This window comes from Mirounga angustirostris, unplaced genomic scaffold, assembly GCF_029215605.1.
Source record: "Mirounga angustirostris isolate CCGP_5_RB_7025 unplaced genomic scaffold, mMirAng1.0.hap1 SCAF_4, whole genome shotgun sequence".
Taxonomy (NCBI): Eukaryota; Metazoa; Chordata; class Mammalia; order Carnivora; family Phocidae; genus Mirounga; species Mirounga angustirostris.
In genome coordinates this window covers 47,162,702-47,187,691 of record NW_026991712.1, presented here as the reverse complement: position 1 = coordinate 47,187,691, position 24,990 = coordinate 47,162,702, and positions in this window count along the sequence as shown.

Genomic DNA, 24,990 nt, shown 5'->3' with positions numbered 1-24,990 from the left:
GTCCCCCACACAAATAAACTAGTTTGCATGGTGACATAAGTAAATACAGTATAAGACTGTAGGTGGATATAATTTTGTTTAGACATTCAGAGAAATAATCACCACAGTAAGCACAGCTGGAATTAGGGTCCAAGTTTATAAATCCTTGGGTTTTTCTAATGGTATCTAATCATTCAGATTCTCAAATAGCTTGCATACTAAGTGAAAATAAAGGGACAAGTCCATATTTTGTAACTTCTTGAGGATCTAACGTTTCTTGTCTGTTGCAGTAAATGTATGACAATTTTTTGAGCAACACACAATGAGATTTGTGATAACAGCCACTAACAAAAGCTTTTATTCTAAACAATTTGCTAATTTTCAAAAGAGACTTTTGAGCATGAAACTACATTCCACCATTTCTTTTCAGCTTTGGGTCAAGAAAAGGTCACTTTATGGGAGTTATTGTTGATTATATGCTAACATTCACAGGAAACAGACTTTGGTTATTTTAGGATCAAGATGACAGCTATATGAAATGATAATGTAGCTATATTGGGAAATGTAATTAAACTGCCTTTCTGTATTGAATGATAATTGCAATGAGACTGCTTGGTGAAAATTTGATGATGAGACATAGAGAAATTTGAAACGCTACTGACTCCAGTCTTATTTAGAAACAGAAAATTCAACCCACTCTGGTGGAAAGTATTTAATTCTAAGTATTATGTGAACAACCAGTTAAACAGTATTCTTCCCTCTTAAATCAGCAAACTACTATGACACCTGCCTTTCCCCAGACTAGGGAAGTGTTTCTCTTTGTATAATTCTTACAGACAACATACCAACATTTTGCCCCACGAAATGCTTATAGGCACAAGGCAAGAAATCAGAGTTGTGCTGCTAAACATCACCCAAAGAGGGCCTGAGCAGCAAGGGAAACAAGAGCAAAAATAAACAATTGGAACTACATGAAACGAGAAAGCTTTTGTACAGTGAAGGAAACCATCAACAAAACAAAAAGGCAATCTACTGAATGGGAGAAGATATTTGCAAATTACGTATCTGATAAGGGATTCATATCCAACTTATAAAGAACTTGTACAACTCAACACCAAAAAAACCCAAATAATCCAGGAGCTGGGTAGACATTTTTTCCCAGAGAAGATATACAGATGCCAAAAGACATGAAAAGATGCTCAACATCACTGATCATCAGGGAAATGCATATCAAAACCACAATGAACTATCACCTTACACCAGTCAGAATGATTAGTATCAAAAAGACAAGAAATAAGAAGTGTTGGCAAGGATGTGAAAAATGGTGAACCCTTGTGCAGTGTTGGTGGGAATGTAAATCGGTGCAGCCACTATGGAAAACAGTATGGATCTTCTCCACCCCCTCCAAAAAATAAAAATAAAAATATCATATGACCCAGTAATTCCATTTCTGGGTATTTACCTGAAAAAAAAAAAAAGAAATACTAATTTGAAAAGATATATGCACCACTATGTTTATTGCAGCCTTATTTACAATAATCAAAATATGAAAGCAACCTGTGTCCCTCAATAGACAAATGGACAAAGAAGATGTGAGGTGTTGTATGCATGTGTGTGTGTGTGTGTGTGTGTGTGTAATGGAATATTACTCAGCCATAAAAAGAATGTAATCTTGCCATTTTTGACAATATGAACGGACCTAGATGATATTATACTAAGCAAATTAAGTCAGACACAAAATGACAAATACCATATAATTTTACTTACATGTATAATCTAAAAAACAAAACAAATGAACAAAAAAACAAAATAAAATAGACTCACAAATACAGAGAACAAACTGGTGGTTGCCTGAGGGGAGGTTGGGAGAGATGGGCAAAATAGGTGAAGGGAATAAAGGGGCAAAAATTTTTATCAGGAGATATATATCTATACCTATCTATGTGTATGTAATTATGTATATGTATATAAGAACAGTACAAGGATTACAAAAATTGTACAGGAGAATATAGATATATAGATACATTAAATTTATATATCTATCTTCTAGTACAAAAAACTACAAAATTAAATATAGATACAAAATAAGATCTAGTTATAGATGTATTAAATATACATATATAAAAATCATTTTATAGGTTTTATTTGTATAAGAATACCCATATACATATAAACACACACATATATACATGTATATCTCTTTTTCATTGCCATTGAATCAAAGTGCCTGGTTTTGCTCTGAAGACTTAGGTATTACTCAGTTTATCCTGTGTGCTTGTTTACTCTCTGGCAGTCACATCCTGCTTCTTTCTCAGGACTCTGATAATCTATATAAACTGGATTATCTCCCTTGCTTCCATAGCTATCATCTTTTAAATTATTTTCTTCTCTTTTATTCCTTAAGAACTTCTGTAATTATTCCTCCACATCACTGATATAATTTTCTGGAATATAATGTTATACTTTCTCTCTTGGTACTACTAATGCACATTCTAATTTGCTACTGCGTTTTTAGTTACCCTTTTTCTCTTTCTCTTTATTGACTCCTTGTAACGTCATTCTGGATCTCAATAAGGCAGTTGCATTTTCAACTCATTTTTTCCCTCTTATGTAATGAAGTTTTTATATTTTATTGAAGACTGCATATGTATTTAAAATATTTTGGGTTTTTTTGTTGTTGTTTTGGTAGAAATCCTTTCACATATATAACAACTTTTGCCAACTTAAGTCAATAATTTACTTTTTATTGTGGTTGTTGCCTAAATAAATTTTTTTCCCTGATCTATCCTTGAAAAAAAGGTGACCTATATATGTGTCCAATGTTTGTCTCCTAACAGGTATGTGTAATCCCCTTGAACCACATCACAATCAAATTAAACACCCTTGCATATATTTTTGTTCTAGAAGATGTCTGTCAGTATAACTCTCCTGGTCAGGACAGACATTTCCTTCTGCTACTATTTCCTAGTCCTCAGAGTTTAAATAAGTGAATTTCTGGGGCACTTGGGTGGCTCAGTCGTTAAGCATCTGCCTTCCACTCAGGTCATGATCCCAAGGTCCTGGGATCGAGCCCTGCATCGGGTTTCCCCCTCTTCTGCTGCTTGTGTTCCCTCTGTTGCTGTGTCTCTGTCAAATAAATATATAAAATCTTTAAAATAAATAAATAAATAAAAATAAAAAAGTGAATTTCTGCATAGGTAATTTGGATTAAGTTATATCTCTTCTCTAGAAATGGTACAGTATGCTAATTCCCACAGTATACAGCTGCTCCAATTCTTTTTGTAAACCTTTGCCTAACCTCACATCCAGGATGTTCTATCTTTTTTTACCTATGGCTATATCCCTGAAGTTTTAGGAAAGGATACAGGATCTCAGAGTTTTTTCTTTTATTCTATATTTTATCAGTGAGAATTTTTAACAGAATGGAATATTTAATTTTTAAAATAATGCTGGTTCTTTCATAGTCAGTCTAAAAAAAGTAGAGAAAGGGCCACTTTGTCAGCTAAGGTGTGGTATCATAAAATGTGACCAACATATTTCTAAAAGCTAAAATAAAAATTCACTCATCCTTCAAGTTTCCCAAAGTCGTTCTTTGATTTTAAACAATGAATAGTTCTTTGTCTAAGAAAAACAGTATTATTAAATTATCTTCAGTAATTTAAAAGGAAGACTATCTGAGTTGCAAGAAGTCCAGAGTAAAATAAAATCATATGAAGCAAACTAAACATTTTATAAATACCATATGCGTAGATTCTTTTGACAATGGCTTTTGTTGGTTTAGTATGAAAGTAATAGAACAGGAGCTTCTATCATTGTCTTAATAGAAAAAGTCTGTAATAATTTGCAGAATTAGAGATTCCATTTTTTAAATACTATACTTCACCAAAAACATATTCTTATGATATGTTTTAATGATAACATGGTTTTAATAGTAAGAGACCTGGCCAAGATGTTCATGTTTTTGTTGGATTATTGTTTGTGAGCATACTGAAAATCCTTTTACCTGTCTGCTACACTTGACGTTTAGTCCTTAGTATATAGTAACAACTAACAACAGTGAATATGAGACAGATAAAAAAGAACTATCTTTCTTTCATCTGTGTACAAGTTAATGAATCACATTGTCTCCAGCGTAGAGAAACTCAGCATTGAGACTCTGGAGGCAAACTGTATTTCATATCTTGAGTTATGAATATTTTTAATATCCACATTGATTACCATAGAATGGCCAGCCCTAAGACAGTTGGTAAAGTCGACAAAATCTGTCACTAAACTCCTCCTTCCTCAACTCTTTCTGAGCTCTTCTATTAATGTAGCCATACTCCAGAGACTTGTATTATAAAATTTCCATTTCCCTAATTCTCTCTTCAGAAGAGAATATGTAACAATTAAGACAATATTAACATCATAGTATGAATTACTTCAATGATAATTTTCCACATTCCCACAGCCTTTCGCCAGGGATCTTGGTGAGAGTTAGATGTGTTACACAAGACTGTGGGATAAAGCAAATCTGGGTTAAGATTTAACCTTTTATTTTAATAGGATGAAATTTACAAATGACTTAAGGTTACCCATCTTCAAATTCTTAATTTAATAATTTCCATATTTATTGTTTTGAAAATTAAATGAAACAATGTAAGGGAAAGAATTTATTACTTAACAAACACTCAAAATTATTTATTTTTAAATTACTTGTAATTTTAGAACTAGAAAACATGAAATGAGAATATTTGAGGCAAGGCAATTATAAAATCTGCTTATGTGTAGAGGCATCCTCACTTTTAAAAACGGTAATCAGGGGGCACCTGGGTGGCTCAGTCTTTTGGATGTCAGACTCTTGATTTCATCTGGGGTCATGATCTCAGGGCTGTGGGATAGAGCCCTGTATCGGGCTCTGCACTCAGCACAGAGTCTGCTTGTCCCTCACCCTCTGCTCCTCCCCCGACTTGCGCTGTGTCTCTCTCTCAAACAAATAAATAAATAAAATCTTTAAAAACTGGTAATCATAAGCAATTAACTCCTCCCACTGAAAATAAGTGACAAAAATTTATCAGTTCAGGAGTTACTTTTTTCTTAATCAATTAGATATTATATAATAAAACTGTGACATCATCATATTATAAGTTCTTCATAAGTCGATGCTGCACTGAACTAGATCAGCAGTTTTAAAATATTTTAAATAGTTTTTAAAAATAAATATGAGGGGCGCCTGGGTGGCTCAGTCGTTAAGCGTCTGCCTTTGGCTCAGGTCATGATCCCAGGTCCTGGGATAGAGCCCTGCATCAGGCTCCCTGCTCCGCAGGAAGCCTGCTTCTCCCTCTCCCACTCCCCCTGCTTGTGTTCCCTCTCTCGCTGTGTGTCTCTCTCTCAAATAAATAAATAGAATCTTAAAAATAAATAAATAAATAAATAAATAAATAAATAAATAAATAAATATGAAATACTGTGTGCAATCACTTATATAAAACAGATAAGAATATGGCTGGGTAGTTTGGGATGTTTCACTATTAGATCACCATATGGCCCATGAGTTCCTTTTATGGAAAAGGTAGAAAACAACAGGAGTGGATAATAGAGGGGGGGAAAAACCCACAAATAACTATATATTCTACATATCTTGGATCTTATTTTCTCAGGTCACATTTTCTTCTTTATCACTACATAATTATAACTAATTAAAAATAGTAACAACGAGCCAAGCACTAGGCCTTATATACGTTATTTCTGGTTATCACAAAACTCTGCAAAGTAAGCAATATTATAACCTTTATTATTATTATTAATGAAGAGATGTGATCACTGCAAGTTTTATCCAAGCCACCAATTACATGTTATTATAATAGATAGAAGCATACATTTTGAGATCTTCATGGTTTTTTACATAGTGGAATAATTTTATCAAACTTTCAGATACTTCGAAGTACTTAATTCTTCAGCATTTCCTACAAAAGCATAACTCTTCAAAAATGTTTATATTGCTACTTTTTGACTTTTCAGTTCTAGGCATTATATACTCCAGTGGTGCTCAAACATTTTCTTTCTTTTTTTTTTTTAAATAATTTTTTTTTAAGATTTTATTTATTTATTTGACAGAGAGAGAGATAGCAAGAGCAGGAACACAAGCAGGGGGAGTGGGAGAGGCGGAAGAAGGCTTCCTGCTGAGCAGGGAGCCCGATGCGGGACTCGATCCCAGGACCCTGGGATCATGACCTGAGCCGAAGGCAGACGCTTAACGACTGAGCCACCCAGGCGCCCGCTCAAACATTTTCATTTCAGTATCCCACTCTTGAAATTTAAGGAGAACCCCCCAAACCTTTTCTTTATATGGGTTATATCTATTTATATTTACCATACTACAAATAAAAACTTGGAAACTTTTTTTTTTTTTTTTTTTGGTGGGCAGCAAAGCAAAGTTTATTGAACAATAGTAAAGTGATTGTACAAAGCTTCTGAAGAGGGAGGGGACCTGAGAGAGTTGCCCCAAAACTTGGAAATTTTAAAAAACTTATTCAATTTTAAAATAACCCCCAAAAATGTTACAGATAAGCATAAATAAGATATTCCTATGAAAAATAACTGTTTTTTGCAAAACAAGTCTTTACAGAGAAGAATGGTGTTGTTTTATATTTTTGCAAATCTCTTAATGCCTACTTAGTAGCAGATAACTGGATTCTCATGTCTACTTTCTGCATTCAGTCATACATTGTTTTGATTGAAGTATATAAAGAAAACGCAGCCTCACATAGTATGTACTTAGAAAAGAGAGGAATTTTATCAAATAATTGTGGATATTTTTATTTATTTATACTCAATCAAAGCTAGATAATGGAAGTTTCTTAACAGATAGCTTATTGTAGAATCTAAACCATATCAATGAACTTTTACAATGAAGTCTGTTAGTCTATCTTGCACCTTGAATGGGTAGCTTATCTATATGCACAGGTGGTTTTGTAACATGCATGCATCATTCATTTAGAAATACTGCTTCACCATCTTATGTAGGCCATCCAATGTTGACACATTTTCTCATTTAATGTCAAAAATTCACATTCATAAATACTACCAGTGATCTCACCAGAAAAGTCTTCAAGTATGGGGAAGTTATCAAGTCACATAATAGTATTCCAAAATTTTAATCTTCATTTGAAAGTTAAAATTCCATCATGGCAATAAATACTGTCTGTTGTTTTCCTTCAAATAACTGGCTTACTTCACTTATTTTAAGAATGTTTGTTGAATACTCAAATATGAATAACCTTGTTTGGCAGTTTTTCTTTTCAGTAAAAATGTATTCTGTGTAAAAAGTTTAGATCATAACTTAATTGTCTAAGTACTTTTTCTAATGTTCTAAGGATGGACATGTTGGATATGGTATGGTGAAGTAGGTGCAGCCACAGGAGGAAATGGGAATGAGGCATGGAAGGAAGAAGTTTATTATACTCACAAGGGTCAGAGAGGGGACACTGAATGCCATGCAGAGCCACAGAATAAGCAGGCCGGAGGGCAGAAGTAAGGGCAGAGCTCAGGCCAAGGCATTTACTGGAGTTTCCACGACAAAGGCAAGGCAAGGCAAGTTTAGAACCGGCTAGTTTGAATAATTATAGCAGACTCTAAGCTACCGGGGTTATCTGGTACCTGGTTACCTGGTACCTGGCCCCGGGATGATTATGGCAGAGAAATATTGCCTCCTGGGGTGTATAGACCAGATATAGAGGAAGAGCTCTGAATTGGTTAGTTTGCATATAAAAGGCATAATACTGGCTGAGTCCTGCTACCTCTGGAGGATCAGTCTCTTCTCTCCTCAGCCAGAAAGGGTTTTGTTTTGTTTTGTTGTTGGGTTTTTTCTTAAGATTTTATTTACTTGAGAGAGAGAGAGAGACCACACGTGAGCAAGAGTGGCAGGGAGGGGCAGAGGGAAAAACAGGGAGCCCAATGCAGGGCATCTTTTTGTTAGTTGCTCTCTTATTTTGTTGGAGTATATACTCCAATTGCTTACCAAGAATAGAGGTAAGTAATAAAAAAGTTTTAGACCTTGTAAGTCTAAAATTATGAGGTATATCTCACAATCAGATGTTAGTTTTTCTAGCTACAGAATTCTAGATTGAAAATATCTTTCTCAGGATTTGAAAAGCATTTCTCTGCTGTCACCTACTTCTCAAATTTGTGTTGACAGATTCTAATGCTATTTTGATTCCTCATTCTTACCTTGTTATGACCTTTGGGGATTTTCTTTTTGTTCCTAATAATATTATGATAATGTGTCTTGGTGAGGGTCTTCTATTTTCCATTTTGCTGAGAACTCAGGACGCATCAGTCCTGGGAAATATTCTTAAATCTTTTTGTTGATGATGTGATCTCTTTCCTTTTCCCTATTCTATTATTTTTCTGAAACTACTATTATTTTGATATCGGATCACTTGGAATAGTACTGTAATTTTACTGTACTTTTCTCTTTTTTTTCATTTTCTTCTCCTTTTTTCTTAAAGCCGCTCAATTTTAACTTCAACACTTCCATGATATGTTTGTGTATGCTATCATATTTGTAATATTAAAGGGGTCTTCTAAATTCTCTGAATGATTTATTTCAAAGTGTCTTTATCTTAAGATAAAGCAGTCCTACCATACTGCTCAGAATATTGTTTAATTTTGTTCATTCTTCTTTCATATTCTCTATATAACTGATTATTTGTTTGTTTTAGCTTTTAGCCTCTATCTTTTTATTACCTACTATCCTTTATATAGTTACTCTCCATTAATATCATGGGCTAAAAAAGGATTAGCTCAATATGTGTGGTGGAGCTTTGTTGACTGTCTGCTTTACAGTAGGATAACATAGTTGAGGCATGTTTTCAAGGAACTTCGGTTGTGTATCTTCAGTTCTTTTCTTTGGGCTTTCAGATACCCCAGTGAGGTTTTCCCCAATTGCCTACCTGCAGGGTATAATTTGGCTGCTAGATATAGTAAGAAAGAAAAGATCTCAATGTTAGTATGTAAACAATCACTTAATCTCCTTGTTTTCAATATAACACATCCAGCCTCCATTGTAACTGGTATCCTTCAATATGCAGGTTCTCTCTTTGGCAATCTCCTGAGAATAACTGTATACTTCATCCCAGATAGGTTAAGATAAGGCACCCATCTAGATGAGCAGAGCACGGAAGGATCTGGAATATAACTTCTACTAGGTCAGTGGGTCTTTAGTGTCATTTAGCTTTCTGGTTTACCACGCTGTTTTTAGTTTATAACATTTTAAAATCTGATAAATTACTTATCCTTCATTGATCTGTTTTCTGTCTTCTAAAAGTGGATGGCTGCTGTGTATTCTCCTCTTTGTCTTTGTGTTTTTCTGCCTATGAAAAAATTCCTTTATAAGGGTTTCTGGAAGGAATTGAGGGCAATGTTTCCATTAAATCTACCATGTTGTCCAGTAGTCAGTTTATATTGCTATGTGTGTGTACATGCACTCAGGTGATTTTTATTATAGCATACATATAGAAGAGTGCATAAATCATAATGTACACGAACATCACCAAAGAGCTAGAACATTACTTGCACACAGTAGCATTTTTCATATCCTCAACTCAGAGGTCACCATTATTATAATAAACCATAAACTCATGTTGCCTATTTTTGAACTTTATATAACTTGCTTCATACAGTGTACATTCTATTTCATGCAGCTCTTTTTACTCAGTTATTTTTGTGAGAATTTTTCATATCATTAGCTATAACAAAAGTTTGTACATTTTTAATTACTGTATAGTATTCCTATCATTAAATTCTCCAGTTGTGGTCCTAATGATGGCTTTTGGAATGTGGGATAATACAAATAATGCTATGAAAACTTCTGTTTGTGGCTTTTGGTGCACATGAAATTACATTTCTTTGGCTATATATCCATAAATGAAATACCTGCATCATAGTTTGCTGTTACATCTTTAAGGTCTTTGAGTGCTTGCTAAAGTGGTTTGACATATCTTAGAGGTAGGTAAGGTTTATTGAAGGCTTATTCCCTAAGGAGTAATAGAATGAAAAGTATTTTGGCAAAATATTTTGTGTTCATATCCAAGACATATTAGGAAAGATAATATCTTAATATTAGAAAACTCAAGTATAAAAATTCCTGCAAATAGTCTAAAAGTATTTTTTCTAAAAAAGTCATTATATTGATCAAATTCATAGAATTCTCTACTCCCCTTCCTTTATTTAGAAAAACTCTTCAATAAATAGTTGACCATAGTAAGTGAACTTGGTCTTAGTAATGAGATATTCTGCAAAATTTGATATGTTGATATAAACTGCTTTGCCAATGAATATTTGCTTTGTGTATTTTGATCAAAGATTTGGGACTTTTTACTTGGGCTAATTTTTAATTTTTAATTTTTAATTTCAACAAAGCCCAAATAAAAATGCAGTAAATAAATATGTACATAGTTTCCCAATTCTTTTATTCATTTATAAGATACTGGATGATAATATTTCTGGATAGGCATGACATAAGGCACGTATGTATATGTGTGTGGTGGGTGTTTGGAGGGGTATCCCCTCCAAAATTTATATGTTGAATCTCTAACCACTGGTACTTCAGATTATGACTGTATTTTGAGATAGAGTTTTTAAAGAGGCATTTAAGTTAAAATGAGACCATTATGGTGGGTCTGATCCATTCTGGTGTCCTTATAAGAGGAAATTTGGGAACATATAGAGACACATAGGATGTTCATAGACAAGGAAAGGCCATGTGAGGTCACAGCAAGAAGGTGGCCACCTGAAAGCCAAGGAGAGAGGCCTCAGAAGAAACCTAACCTACCAATATTTGATCTTGGCTTCTAGCCTATAGGCCCTCTTAAACAGATAGGTAATACAAGGATGAAAACTTCAATATGGAGAGTTCAAAAGGGTGTTAGCTATATGAAAATATGGGTTAAAATCCAATTTTCTCTTGTTTCTGTGTTTCAGTTTTTATCATTTTATAAATTTTATGGAGAATTTAGTTTGTAAATGTGTTTTGTGGTTCCAGTGCTAAAACTCACGAAATAATTTGTTGAAGAATAGCTAATGAGAGTAGTATGACTGTCTACTGAAAGTAGAAAGAGGCATCTTGAAAACTCCAGACGTTCAATTACATATTTGTAAAACCTCATATTTAGCATTTCAATTACAATGATCTACACAATGAAATTCCTGTCTTCATTCTACATACTTTCTGGTGCAAAAAAATGCCAAGCCTTAGAGAAGAAATAGATACCACTGTAAACACTTGGGCAACTATTTTGAAGATCCTAGTTTAACAAAACTCTAAAATCTCTAGTGATCTGGACCTTTAAAAGATTTTTATTTAAATATTAAATAAATAATGCCAGAAATGCTTGTATAGTCATTTGTTACATCTCTTTACATGGGAAATAGAGTACTTTTGTTTCATTTTGTGGAGAGAAATTTTTAACAAATGAGATTTCCAAATAAAGTTATATCAGGATGGGTAGAGGTTAAACCTGTTTCATTATGTTTCACTATTATAAAAAGCAAATTAACTCATATTGGACATCTTCTCTGAAAGACAGAAAAATACTTTAAAACATTTCTTCACATTCCAGAATATTGATTGAAATCTAGTGTCAGTAAATGCAAGTAGTTCAAATGCTTAGTAGACTCAGGTCTGGTTTCCTATAGGCAGAACTCACACTCAGAAGTAGAACTCTTTCCAATCTTCCTCATATGCAGCCCACTGATGAATAGTATGTTCATGGAACTTAGAGCCATAGCTCTTTACACTAATTCTGTGTTCCTTTGCCGTTGTTTCTTCTGCTTATGTATCACTCCCCCTACGCCATAATGTATCATCTCCGTAGCATCAAAACTTTCACTACCATTTTTTATAATTTATTGCTCAATATCTTGGAGGAAGAAATCATATTCTAGTATGCTAAATCTAAACTGATAATAAGACCAAAATACATAAATTATCACATTCTCTATGAATTTTTATGACCTCAATTTGTGTTAAAATATATATCTCTTTCTAATGCACTATATTGTCTCATTAGCTAAAAACTACCTTTCTCAACTCCATTTGCTTTCCTTTTCAAAGTGGGACACTCCTTTGCCCATTATTTAAAAGTTTGGCATATTTTAACATCCCTGTTTCCACAGTGTCTGCCAACTAATATTTCTCCCACAAAATCTAAGTATATCTCTCTCTTCTTATGCTTGTCACAATTATCTATTAACTTTAGATTCACAACTTGATAGTTTAAAAAGATTGTTGTACCAGACCCAGTTTCTTCTCAACTTCCTAAGTTACCATCATCAGGATATCAATCTGAATGAGTGTCACCATCAGAGATAGCTACAGGGTTAGATTCTGTAATTTGATTTTTTTTTCTTTTACCATCTCTTTACTTTGGTAGACTTTTTGTATGGCTACAAAATGGATGAAGAATTTCACACTATCTTCCACATACTGAAATTTGAAATTTATCTGATCACAACAGCCTTCTTTTATCCACCTTTCAATTATTCACTAAATTCAAATTTCAAACATAGGAAATTCATTACCTCTTTTTAAATCTCATGGTCTTCTAGTTCCTTCTTCATGCTTTCAATTACTTTTTTTTTTTCTTTTTTAGATAGCTCAGCTCTACATCAGAATCTCATATCCTTCCCCATGACCTTCCACTACACTTGATCTTGCCAATTCCCAACTGTGGTTCAAACCAATGGTCTATTGCATTATCTGGATAAAATTACATAATCTGAAAAAACTGGTAGTTTCCAACCTCAAATAGACCCTCAAATGTTACTTGGTGGTCTTTCTACTAATTTCTAGTTGGATAAATTTTCTGTTTTAACTATGTGGTAGTCTCAGCCATTTCCTTTCACTCAGCCAAGCAAAACCAAACCAAACAAACAACATAAACTGTCCCATAAAAAAATAAACACATGAGACATGCTCAAACATAACTATAGGTTCACAATTCCTAGCTTCTTTTTTTAATAGTCTCAGAGGAAGATGTGCTCTGCTGCAAGCCACAGTAATCCTATCTACTTGTGTCATTGCCCAGAAACCCCTCCATTTCCTCTGAAATGTGCAACCTTGTTATCCTTTTCCTTTCTCACCTTCACCACTTGCTTCTTTCAGTCACCCTAGAAATACATTAAAATATTCCTATTCAAAAAATGCATTGATATTTAAAATTCTCCCATAAATGAGGAAAAGTGGAGAAACATGACAAGCCCTACTTCAGCCTGGTGACCACAGTTGGCATCAACAGTCATAAATCATGTTGATAGTATAGAACCTTGATAGGATGTAATAAAATTAACACTTTATCTCTGTGTAAATCCATAATCTCAGTCTAATCACAAGAAACTGCACTCCTAAAAACTGCAAGTTCATCTAAAACAAGGAAAGTTAAAGAAACTGTCAGTCAAGAAGAAGCTAAAGAGAACTGACAACAAAATATAATGTGGTATCCTGGATGAGATCTTGGAATGGGAAAAGGACCTTAGGTAAAAACCAAGGAAATCTGAATAAATTATAGACTTTTAAAATATAAATATATCCATATTGGTTCATTAATTATAACATATTACCATAATAATGTAAGATATTAATAACAGATTAAACCATGTATAGGGGCCATATGGGAATTCTCTGTGTTATCTGCTCAATTTTTTTGTAAACCTAAAACTGTTCTAAAAAGTTAAACTCTATTGTTAAAATTGAAGCAAAAATGGTAGCCCAGGAGTTACTCCATCTAGAGGGAGGTGAAACAATCACCTATATTAATAATAAAGCTCATATTCACATTACCAATTGCAGCTTATGTGTGTAGCCATAATAGATCTCCTGATTCTAAACGTCAGAATTTGTCAGAATAATGAACAAAGTGGAGGTTAAAATGGAAAAATCCAGGCTTCCCTATGCTGAGTTACTTCTGTAAAATACAATGTGTGAGGACAGAGCTGAGCAGACCATAACTGGTTGCTCTATCTAGGCTCGCTGTCAAGAGTTAGGAGAGCAGAAATGGATCTGATCTGCACATGCCAGTTTCTGTTCTCAAAAATGCCACTGGGATTTAAGAGAAGAGGACAGAATGAAGCAGTTTAGCAGCAGGCCAGGGTTATAGCTAATCAAGGTCTCTTGACACAGAAACAAGAGAGTGGGATTTCCTTCTAAGAGAGAGAAGGCTAATTCAAGGAAAAAGTCTGTAACATGTCTCAGTTACAAGTAATGGATAGATAGATGATAGATGATAGATAGATAGATAGATAGATAGATAGATAGATAGATAGATAGATAATAGATAGATAGATAGATAGATAGATAGATAGATAGATAACAGATAGATAGATGTCATTGCTTAGAGGGCTGACAACTAATCTACAACAAGTGAGCAAAGTGAAAATTACCATCAAGGCATTGTCAACTTTGGAATAAAAAAATAGGGGAAATACAATAAAAACTTTTGAAAAATGAACTTTTATTTCTTTTTAATAATTTATTCTTTTGTTTTTTATGTAAGCTCTATGCCCAATGTGGGACTTGAATTCATGACCTCAAGATCAAGAGTTGCATTCCCTACCAACTGAGCTAGCCAGGTGCCCCACAACATGGACTTTTAAATAGTAAGTTCAATTCTTCTTCATTATTCCTAATTAAACTTTTAGGAACTATGAATTGACTGATCAACGGAAACCAATTTTTCTCACTTACCAGTGTAAGTTATTTGACAGCTTACTTAATTTAATTCTTTAGCAGAATAGTTTTTTCTTTTTCCACATCTGGCAGTATTGGCAAGTTATCTTCTCTCCTGAGCATTCCTTTGGCTCACCACTGTCATTATAATCTAATGTAAACTACTTTTTATGTGTTTCAGAGCCTTCTACATCTCTGACAAATTGTATTTTTTATTTTGCAGTGTCTATATCCAAAGGACATAAAAAATTATTTAGTTAAATCTATTCCTTGTCACCATTCAGGTAGAAAATAGAACCACTGAATGTATTTATTTTTCTACTTAGTTTAGTGTATTTGCTGATAGTACAACCTAAGGCTCATCCTCTTCTTCATTCATTGATTGTCTATGTCTTGTCAAGAGCTTTCAAATCTTCAAAACCTAAATATGGTGCGTCTTTCCAACAATGCCCTTTACCTACTAACACTGTGACTTATATTATTCATAGCCCTGCCACCAAAAATACCACTTCCTTTACTAGATAGCTTATCAATTATTGGGTTGAAATATTTTCTACTATAACTATGCCACCAAAGATAAGATAAAGTAAAAATATATAGTACTTCTTCAAAATGTATCAATGTATATAATATACTATAACTATTGATTATTTCTAGGGGGTTATTTTCTCAGTATGACTTGGTAAGTGCAGATTTATACTCCGTGTCTACACTCTGAAGCTACAAATACTTTTGAAATATTGAATTAAGCAGAGTATAATAGAAGGGTAGACTTCTCCTTTCAAAAGATGTTCCAGCTTCAAATATTATAGGCATCTCTGACTTGTTTCTTAATGTCAACCTCTATCAATTCTTACACTTCAACTAGAGTAATGTTTTTGAAACACAAATCTGAACTTCTCCTGATCTCTGCACTCTTCCCATATTCAAAACATTTGAATAATTTATAATTATTCTTAGGTGAAGCTCAACATACTTAATATCTCATGTCATGCTCCCACATGTACTCTCTGGGATCTCTCACATGGACCTTCTTCAGTTACTGGACATCTGTTACTCCCTGCCATAGTCTTTACATATGATGTGTCATATTCCTGGAAAGTTTTTCCTCACTACCACCACTTACATAAGATCTCATTTTCTTCCTTCATATCTGGTTCAAACTTCAGCATTATGTAAGATGTACCTAAATAGTTTTATTACCTCATTACATGCTCTTACATGCTCTCAAAAAACCATGCTGTTCAATAATTAATATCTGTTTCTCCCACAGGAACTATTGTCTACCATTAATTGTCCTGCACCAAGAATACTGTGTGACTAATGAATAAATTAATTAGTGAATAAATAGCTAAATTTGATTGTAATACCATTTTTGTCCAGAGATGAACTATTGATCAACAGCAGTCACAAATAGATAATTGATAACTGACATAAGAAAAAGAAAAACCAGGGTGCCTGGGTGGCTCAGACGGTTAAGCGTCTGCCTTCAGCTCAGGTCAGGATACCAGGGTCTTGGGATCGAGCCCCACATCAGTCTCCCTGCTGAGTGGGGAGCCTGTTTCTCCCTCTACCTCTGTCTGCTGCTACCCCTGCTTGTACTCTCTTTCTCCTGTCAAATAAATAAAATCTTTTTTTTTTTTAAAGATTTTAATTATTCATTTGTCAGAGAGAGAGAGAGCACAAGGAGGGGGAATGGCAGGCAGAGGGAGAAGGAGGCTCCCTGCTGAGCAAGGAGCCCGATGTGGGACTTGATCCCAGGACCCTGGGATCATGACCTGAGCCAAAGGCAGACGCTTAACGACTGAGCCACCCAGGTGTCCCCAAATAAATAAAATCTTAAAAAAAAAAAAAAAAGAAAAAGTGAGAATTTAGCTTTTGGCAAGTATCTGATAAAGCATGAGAAGAAAAACTATTTTGGATATAATAGGCTGCATAGTGTAATATAAAGAAAGATGCAGTATGAAGGAAGGGCGATCTAAATTTATCTTTGACTTCTGGGTCAGAAATATATGAAGTTTTGGCTGGGTGACTGCAATGAGCCATGTTACCTGAGTTTATTTCTATAAAAAGAGAATAATATCTATCTGACAAATTTATTGTAACAAAATAATAAAAATATTAACTATTGAGGTGACAACATTTGAATAATTTAAAATTGCTCTTAGGTGAAGCTCAACCTGCTGCTGATACTGGAGCAGGGTGAAACCATATTATCTTATTTATAGACTAAGAATATCTCAAATGTTTCTATTATCCAAAATAAACAATTCAAAATATTACTGCTTTTATATACAATAGACCATTTTTAAATATATTTTCTACTTGGATTTATTTCTTTATAACTGACATGCTTAATTATTATTATAAATGAAGATTTCCTTTCCCTTTTTCCCACCGAAGATATTTTCTCTGCGTTCTATAATCACTGCAATCTCATCAGTTTTCTGACTATCAAGAAAAAACAAGTGATCAATATTGAGCGGCCTGAAGAAAACCAATCAAGGTTATTCAAATCAATATGTTTAACGTGTAATCATTTATCTGTACATTTGCAAAAGCACAAAGCTCAGTTTATTGAAGCTTCATTTGAAATTAGCAAAAATTACAGGGAGCAATTGTATAGTTGCATTTCATTTTAAATCTGGAAAATGAAAACAAATTATTTTTTTATGTTTTCCATAAATAATCTGTTCTACTTTAAATTGTAAATGCATTAAACTACTTCTTTGAATATAACAGTAAAATATTCATATATTAATTAATTCTAAACTTGTGACTATTAGGATAGATGACATTGTCTTGAAGGTAACAGATTATGTATTCTTCATTTTTATTTATAATTTGGAAGTGGGTAGATATTACCAACTTTAAGTGATTTTTTCCTAAAATATAAACTTTAAGTGATTTTTTTCCTAAAAATCTTCGAAAACACTACCTGATGGAAAAAAGTAGTAAGTAGTAGTAACAGTTTTATACTGTTAAAACAAATGTAACAATACAGAAAGCAACAGGTAAAAATAATCTTTATAAAATTGATTTCAGAAAGTATCCCAAAGTCAAGAGAATAGGTAACTTTCTGAAAAATTTTCCCAAATTAACAATGAGACAAAAATGAAGTCCCTTTTATTAGTCAAAATACTCCTTTACATTTTTAAACACTTTAGATACCTCAGATCCTTTTATATATATTATCTAATTTGATCTCTACAATAACCCTACGAGAAGAGTAAAACAGACCAACATTACATCAAAAAGGTTAAGGAGGATTTTGGAATTGGGCAACTGATAAGTAACACAAAACCCTCTTTTTTAACTACCAACATGGCACTCTTTCCATGCTACTACAAGTCCTTTTTATTATATGTGGGTATGGATATGTGTGTGTATACACACACATGGATATAGAGCCACTGGAGAAAAAAGATAAGTACTGTATTTTCAGTATTTTGATGGCAGAGAGGGCTACTGAGTGTGAAAAGTGACTTCAAATTTATCATGAAACAAATATAGTAAAATTCACTGAAAAATGCAAATGTAATTTAATCATTTGGTCCCCAGACAAATTTAAACTTGTAATTTAATATATTTACTTATGCCATGTCCTCAAGCCACAATTCCCAGAGAGTCACCCTAAAGAGGACAAGGTAATACATATTACAGGAAAGGAATCCTGAGCTTAGGGAACTAAATATTTTATAACAGGCAGTAAGCATGTTGTTCTTTGGTACAGAATGAAACTCTCTCTCTTCCAAGGCTGTAAGCAAACTAGTCCCTTGCTTCAGAGGAAAGCACTATCTATCTCCCAGGGCTGTTTACTATACAAACATCTTTGAAAATATAATCAGGAATAATAGCTGTCAGTGCTTCTGTTCACAACATGAACAGAAATGTAATGGTCTATATGAAAGACCCATGTCTCCCAACAAAATCAACCCTTCATCTTTATGCATCTTTTATACTATCATGGCTTCTGGTGAATTTTCCTACTCCATCAGCCACTTGGATTAATATGGTTGACAAATTAATATGATTAATATGAGAACAATTTGTGTCATTTTTCTCATATAACACATTTAATTAAGAATTCTACCAACTGGACTCCAAGTAAGAGTAAGTCCAACCTGCAGTACTGACATCAAGCTCCTGTACTCAACCAGCTGAACAAGTCCCATACACCATCAGTCTGTCTTAAATATCCAGATGGCTTTCCTCTTAATTTCCTGTATTGATCTTTTCATTTTCCCTAAGGCATTAATCCAAGTACAGAACTATGTATTAGTAATTATACCAACTCTGCCTTGCCATGCAAGAATGCCTAGGGGGATTTTATAATCCATAAAAAGTCCTTAGGACAGTGAGTTGATACTGATGCAAGTGTCTCTCATGGCCAAAGTTGTATTATTTCAGCTAAAGTCAAAAACAAATTTGATATTGTTTCTAATTGAAAAACTTCCATTATAGGGTTGACTATCTCTGAGTACTTAATGAAGTCAATTATCCCTTTGGAAGCTCCCCTGAGTAAAAGGTAGCCTCATTTGAAGAGACCTCTGTAGTCTCCTGAGAGTTACATAATCTACTGGTATTTCTTCAAAACTTGAAAGTCCCTCATAATCTTTGCTAATCTATAAATCACTATAATTTGGGGAGGAAGGCAAGATAATGACAAGAAGTACAACATCAGGGGTGTACATGGTGTCACTGGAAAAACAGGGGCTTTTACAGTCATCAAGACCCCAAGTGAAACTTATATCAGCAGGGGGCCCGAGTTGACAGTGCCTTTATTGTAGCCTCCCAGTGAGCTGATATTTCTTCAAGTTCTCATTTCAGTTCAAATAATTATGACTAAACCTTTTTGGGTGGAACTTCCTTAGGGGAACCAATCCATCTTTTCTGTTTGTTCATACCACCAAGCAGAAGGTATTTGTCTACCAAGGGAATAAGAAATAATTATGTAGTCATGGAGGTTGGGAAGATACCTGGAAGAACTGACAGCTATTTTTACATGGAAGGTACAAGAGCAGAAGCCATGCTCTGCAGTTTCTGATTGACTTCTAAGTAAAATTAAGGAGAGTACTAATCAAATCATGATCAGAGTTGTCTGGCAGGAGATGACAAAGTCAGTTAAATTTAAGGTGTTTGATACATCAGTTTATGGGAGCCATATCAGAATGTTTTCCTTAATGAGAAATGTTTATGGTTCTGAAAGACAAAGATCATTAATGTCCCTCCATCATCATACTTCATGGAGTCTGAGGTTTTCCTTCCCCAGGTACCACTGTGATTGTTTTCTCCTTCGACCCCCTAAAATTTGTTGTGTCCCATTTTAGCAGCTGTAAATTCATTTTTCTTCAACCATTTCTTACCTGAATCCAGACCTTATGTCCAAGAAGGACAAAGTTTATGTAAACTTACAGAGACATTATGTCCACCATTTGGCCATGTAGGCTACTACTGAAAGATCCGGTGTAGATTACTATTGGTATCCAGTGTATTCAACCAACTGCCATTATCCTTATGATCAAAGACCATGCTGATTCAAAAAGAGAATTCAGGTGGCTAAACAATAATTATTTTTAATTCTCTAGGGCCGATTTGGCTGTATCCAGTGTAGCAACCAGACTGGCCTGGAGTTGCTGTTTAGGGAAAAGAAAGAATTATGCCCAGGAATGGTCTAGATGGAATCTCACATTTAAAAAATAGGTCTATGTAACTCCCCACCCATGCTATCATGAGAGTTAGCTGGAAAGTCTTACAGAGGAGATGATCCATTTCTGGGGACAACTGTATTCAATGAATAAAAAAAACTGCCTTACTAAAGTAGGCAGGCAAGTAGATTTAGGAGTCTTTATTTTTGAATAGGCTTTTTCAACACCAGAGACTAGGCAAAACCAGATGCCTATGGATGGTAAGAGGTACAGAAGATCAATAAAATACCTTGACTCAAATACCAGCCCACTGTTGAATGACTCTTATAAAATAAAAAGAGAAAGAAGGAGGAAGAGGAGGAAAGGATGGGGAAGGAAAATGAGAAGAAGGAGGACGAAGGGAGGGAGGAAGTAGAGGAGGAGGAAGAGGAGTCTTTTGTTTTCCTAGGGGCAGATCAAACAGCTAGGCTATTGTCACGATTAAAAAGGCTATTAAATCATATGATCTCACTGATGTGAGGAATTCTTAATCTCAGGAAACAAACTGAGGGTTGCTGGAGTGGTGGGGGGTGGGAGGAATGGGGGTAGCTGGGTGATAGACATTGGGGAGGGTATGTGCTATGGTGAGCACTGTGAATTGTGTAAGACTGTTGAATCACAGACCTGTACCTCTGAAACAAATAATACATTATATGTTTAAAAAAAGAAGATAGTAGGAAGGGAAAAATGAAGAGGGGGGAAATCGGAGGGGGAGATGAACCATGAGAGACAATGGACTCTGAAAAACAAACTGAGGGTTCTAGAGGGGAGGGGAGTGGGGGGATGGGTTAGCCTGGTGATGGGTATTAAAGAGGGCATGTATTGAATGGAGCACTGGGTGTCATATGCAAACAATGAATCATGGAACACTACATCAAAAACTAATGATGATTATATGTTGGCTAATTGAATTTAAATTAAATAAATAATAAATGAAAATTTTTTTAAAAAGAAAAAAATCCCCTTTTCTTGAGAAATGAGCTTGATTGAAAATGTAGTTATGTGTTCTCAGATATCTCAAATGACACATTTCTCAAAGAGACACATCTCTTTGAGAAAACTCTCTGTGAAGGGGTCAAGGAGAGAATGTTGGCCAATAGGATACAATGAAACACTGGTCTATAGGAGTATGGTGTACTTGAGAACTGAATTTAGAGATTAATTCAACATGTAATAGCCAAAGTAACACTTTATTTCTGTTTTAGGTATAATTTTGTGTATATTTATTTTGACAATAGCTTCATAGAATATTTGCTCAATTGAGCCAGATTTTGGAATTGCTTTCTTGCTTAAATGGCTCGATGAATTGATTCCATTTATCCCAACAACTAGTTCAAGGTTATTTTATTTTCCCCTGAATTGACTAGTTGATTTGTCTTCATGTAAATCTCAGTCCAAAAATATTTCTGCTGAATCAGCATCACCACTTTGGGCAGCTAGCCATGAAGCTAATTTCAGCAGAGGTTTGAAATTAGGCAAGATAATGAAATAGCCTAACAATCTGGCCCAAACCCTAATTGATAGTCTTATTTAAAATTAAGGTTGGCTTTGCCCTTGGCCCTGAGGCCAGAGAAACACTGCAAGCTTAAACCTATCATTAGGCCAACCAGAAGAATACAGCTAAATTACAACTATATTTGTCCTCGGAATCATTCGTTTTCCTTACTTCTCCTTACTGTTTATGCCTTGACACATCCATAGTCTGTGATCTCCCCATCCATGTGTCAAGTCCACATGGGAGTGCATTTCTTCAGGCTGCTCTGTTCTAAAACTGCCTCTGCACTATGCATTTCCTTCTCCCCTCAGCTCTCACTAAAATATATCCATCCAAATAAAACTGACTGAAAGCATTTTTTTTAAATCTTTGCTTTCCAGCTATCACAGAATTTTTCAAGAAGCAGATGTTAAGATAGAGTTAGGGGTACAAGATGTGTGATTGACACCAGAGAGATAAGGGAGAGGAAGTATGATGAGGCAGAGAAAGAAGTTGAAGACTGGACAAAAAAGACAAAACAACTAAAAAGAAAAAAAAAAAGAAGAAAGAAAGAAAAAAAAGAAAGGAAGACTGAACAAAGTCTTGGCCAACTCTGTAGGAAGCCCTGGAGCAAATATTGCTCAGCAGATCTATGCCTCGGTGAGCCTAAATGACGAGAGCCTTATACCCCTACCTTACTCAGTCACCACATGCAGTCTCCCCTAAGAGATGTCTAGTATGCTGCTGCTCCTAGAACTGTTAGCTGGAGGCAGTGTATATTTTATTTATTTTATTTATTTTATTTTATTTTATTTTATTTTATTTTATTTTATTTTATTTATTTTATTTTATTATTTTATTTTATTTTATTTATTTTATTTTATTTTATTTATTTTATTATTTTATTTTATTTTATTTATTTTATTATTTTATTTTATTTTATTTTATTTTATATTATTTTATTATTTATCTTATCTTATCTTATCTTATCTTGTCTTATCTTATTTTATTTTATTTATTTGAGAGACAGAAAGCACGCACAAGCAGGGGGGAGGGCCAGAGGGAGAGGGAGAAGCAGACTCCATGTTCAGCAGGGAGTCCAATGCTGGACTTGATTTCAGGACCCTGAGATCATGACCTGAGCCGGAGGCAGACGCTTAACCTGCTAAGCCACCCAGGCGCCCCCTGGAGGCAGTGTATTGAATCCATTCCCCATAGTGGGCCAGAAGTCTTTCTGTGAAAGGGGATCTAGAGAGAGCATCTCTGTGTCATTCTGACTCATATGATCAAGTAATTCATAGTAAAGTCCTGAGTGCTAATGATTTAATTCAATGTTTTCTCAAATGTATTCCTTTGAATAGATGTTAAGAGGCGTTTTGGAAAATGTTTTGTGCTCAAGTAATTCTATGAAACTCTATATCACATAAAATTAAAGAATTTTCTTTGCTGCAGGATTTATCATCCTTATTAATAGTAATGCATTATCTACTATACAATGAGGCATCAAGAGAAAAGTTATAGAGTGGGTATTTCCTAGCTATATTTATATACAGAAGCTTTAATTTTCTCCAAATAACATATTTAATATCTTTCAGAACACTAATGGCCCACATAGCACAGTTTAGGAAATGGTCTAATTATAGGACATATATCACAAAAAATATATATAAAATTTGCATTTCTCAGGACAATTCTGAGAATAGAGTCTTCTTAACACAAGAGATTGACTTAAATGCTGTGAATGTGAGTGCCATGAAACAAGTGTTAAAAGTGATTCTTAAGGACATAGTTTCTTTGAAGCATTCAAAAGGAGGATTCTGTCTACTATGCCATGTTTACGGCAAAATGAACAAGGATAGGATGGGATTCTTGCTAACTGGAGTAATGTTAATACATCAGAAAAATCTTATCAGTCTCCTTTGTGTTTAGCCTTTTCCATTAAGGAGATTAGTCACCAAACAGGAAAGCTTAGAACAAGCACCATAAACAGAAAAATAGAATGCCATGACAGGTAAGGATGTACTAAAATTAATAGTTATTTTTATAAAAATTAAATTGCTGATAAACCAAGACTTTTAGAGCAGGGTAATTGTTTTTTAAGATTTTATTTATCTGTCAAAGAGAAAGAGAGAGCACAAGCAGAGGATGTGGCAGGCAGAGGGGGAAGCAGGCTCCCCCCTGAGCAAGGAGCCCGTCGCGGGACTTGATCCCGGGACCCCGGGATCATGACCTGAGCCAAAGGCAGACATTTAACCGACTGAGCCACCCAGGCATCCTGAGCAGGGTAAATTTTTAAATAAAGACAAAGGATTGATTTCAGAAACCACAAACCTCTGAGCAAATCTGATTTCTTAAGAGAAAAATCTAGAATATCATATTAAACAGCTGGTTTGTAAACATTTGGTAAATACTTTAAAACAATGAAATTTCTCCAAAAATTAATCATGCCAAAATAATCTGATTTTATTTTTAAATTGTTATTTAATCAGCAAATTAATATAATATTGTAAATATTGTTAAATTTTAGCTGAATATTAGCTATACTAGGCAATTTATGATCTTCTGGTGGACTACATAATAAAATAATGGCTGATATTAATATTATTATATGGGTCCTTCCCAACTGAATAGTTTCTTAAAAGAATATTGATTAATTTTTTATCCTTTTATTTGGGAAAAAAATTACACTGATGTGCCACTGAATTCTATCTTGGATCTTATTTTTATGAAATTTATCCTAACATGCTTGGCATTTCTTTTCTTTTTTTTTTTAAGATTTTATTTATTTATTTGACAGAGAGAGAGAGCATAAGCAGGGGAAACAGCAGAGGGAGAGGGAGAAGCAGGCTCTCTACTGAGCAAGGAGCCTGATGCCGGGCTCCATTGCAGGACTCTGGGACCATGACCTGAGCTGGAGGCAGACACTTAACCGACTGAGCCACCCACGTGCCCCATGTATATATCAGCAACTTTGAAAATAGTGATAGGATGCTTATCAAATTCTTAGGCAATGAAAAATTAGAGGACTGACTTTAGGTCCTGACATCCAAATCCAAATTAGAAAAAAGCACTAAGGCTAAAACTGAGATAGCTTCAAACTGAGATAAATTTCACAGGAAGATATATAATAATCTGTACATTGGTCT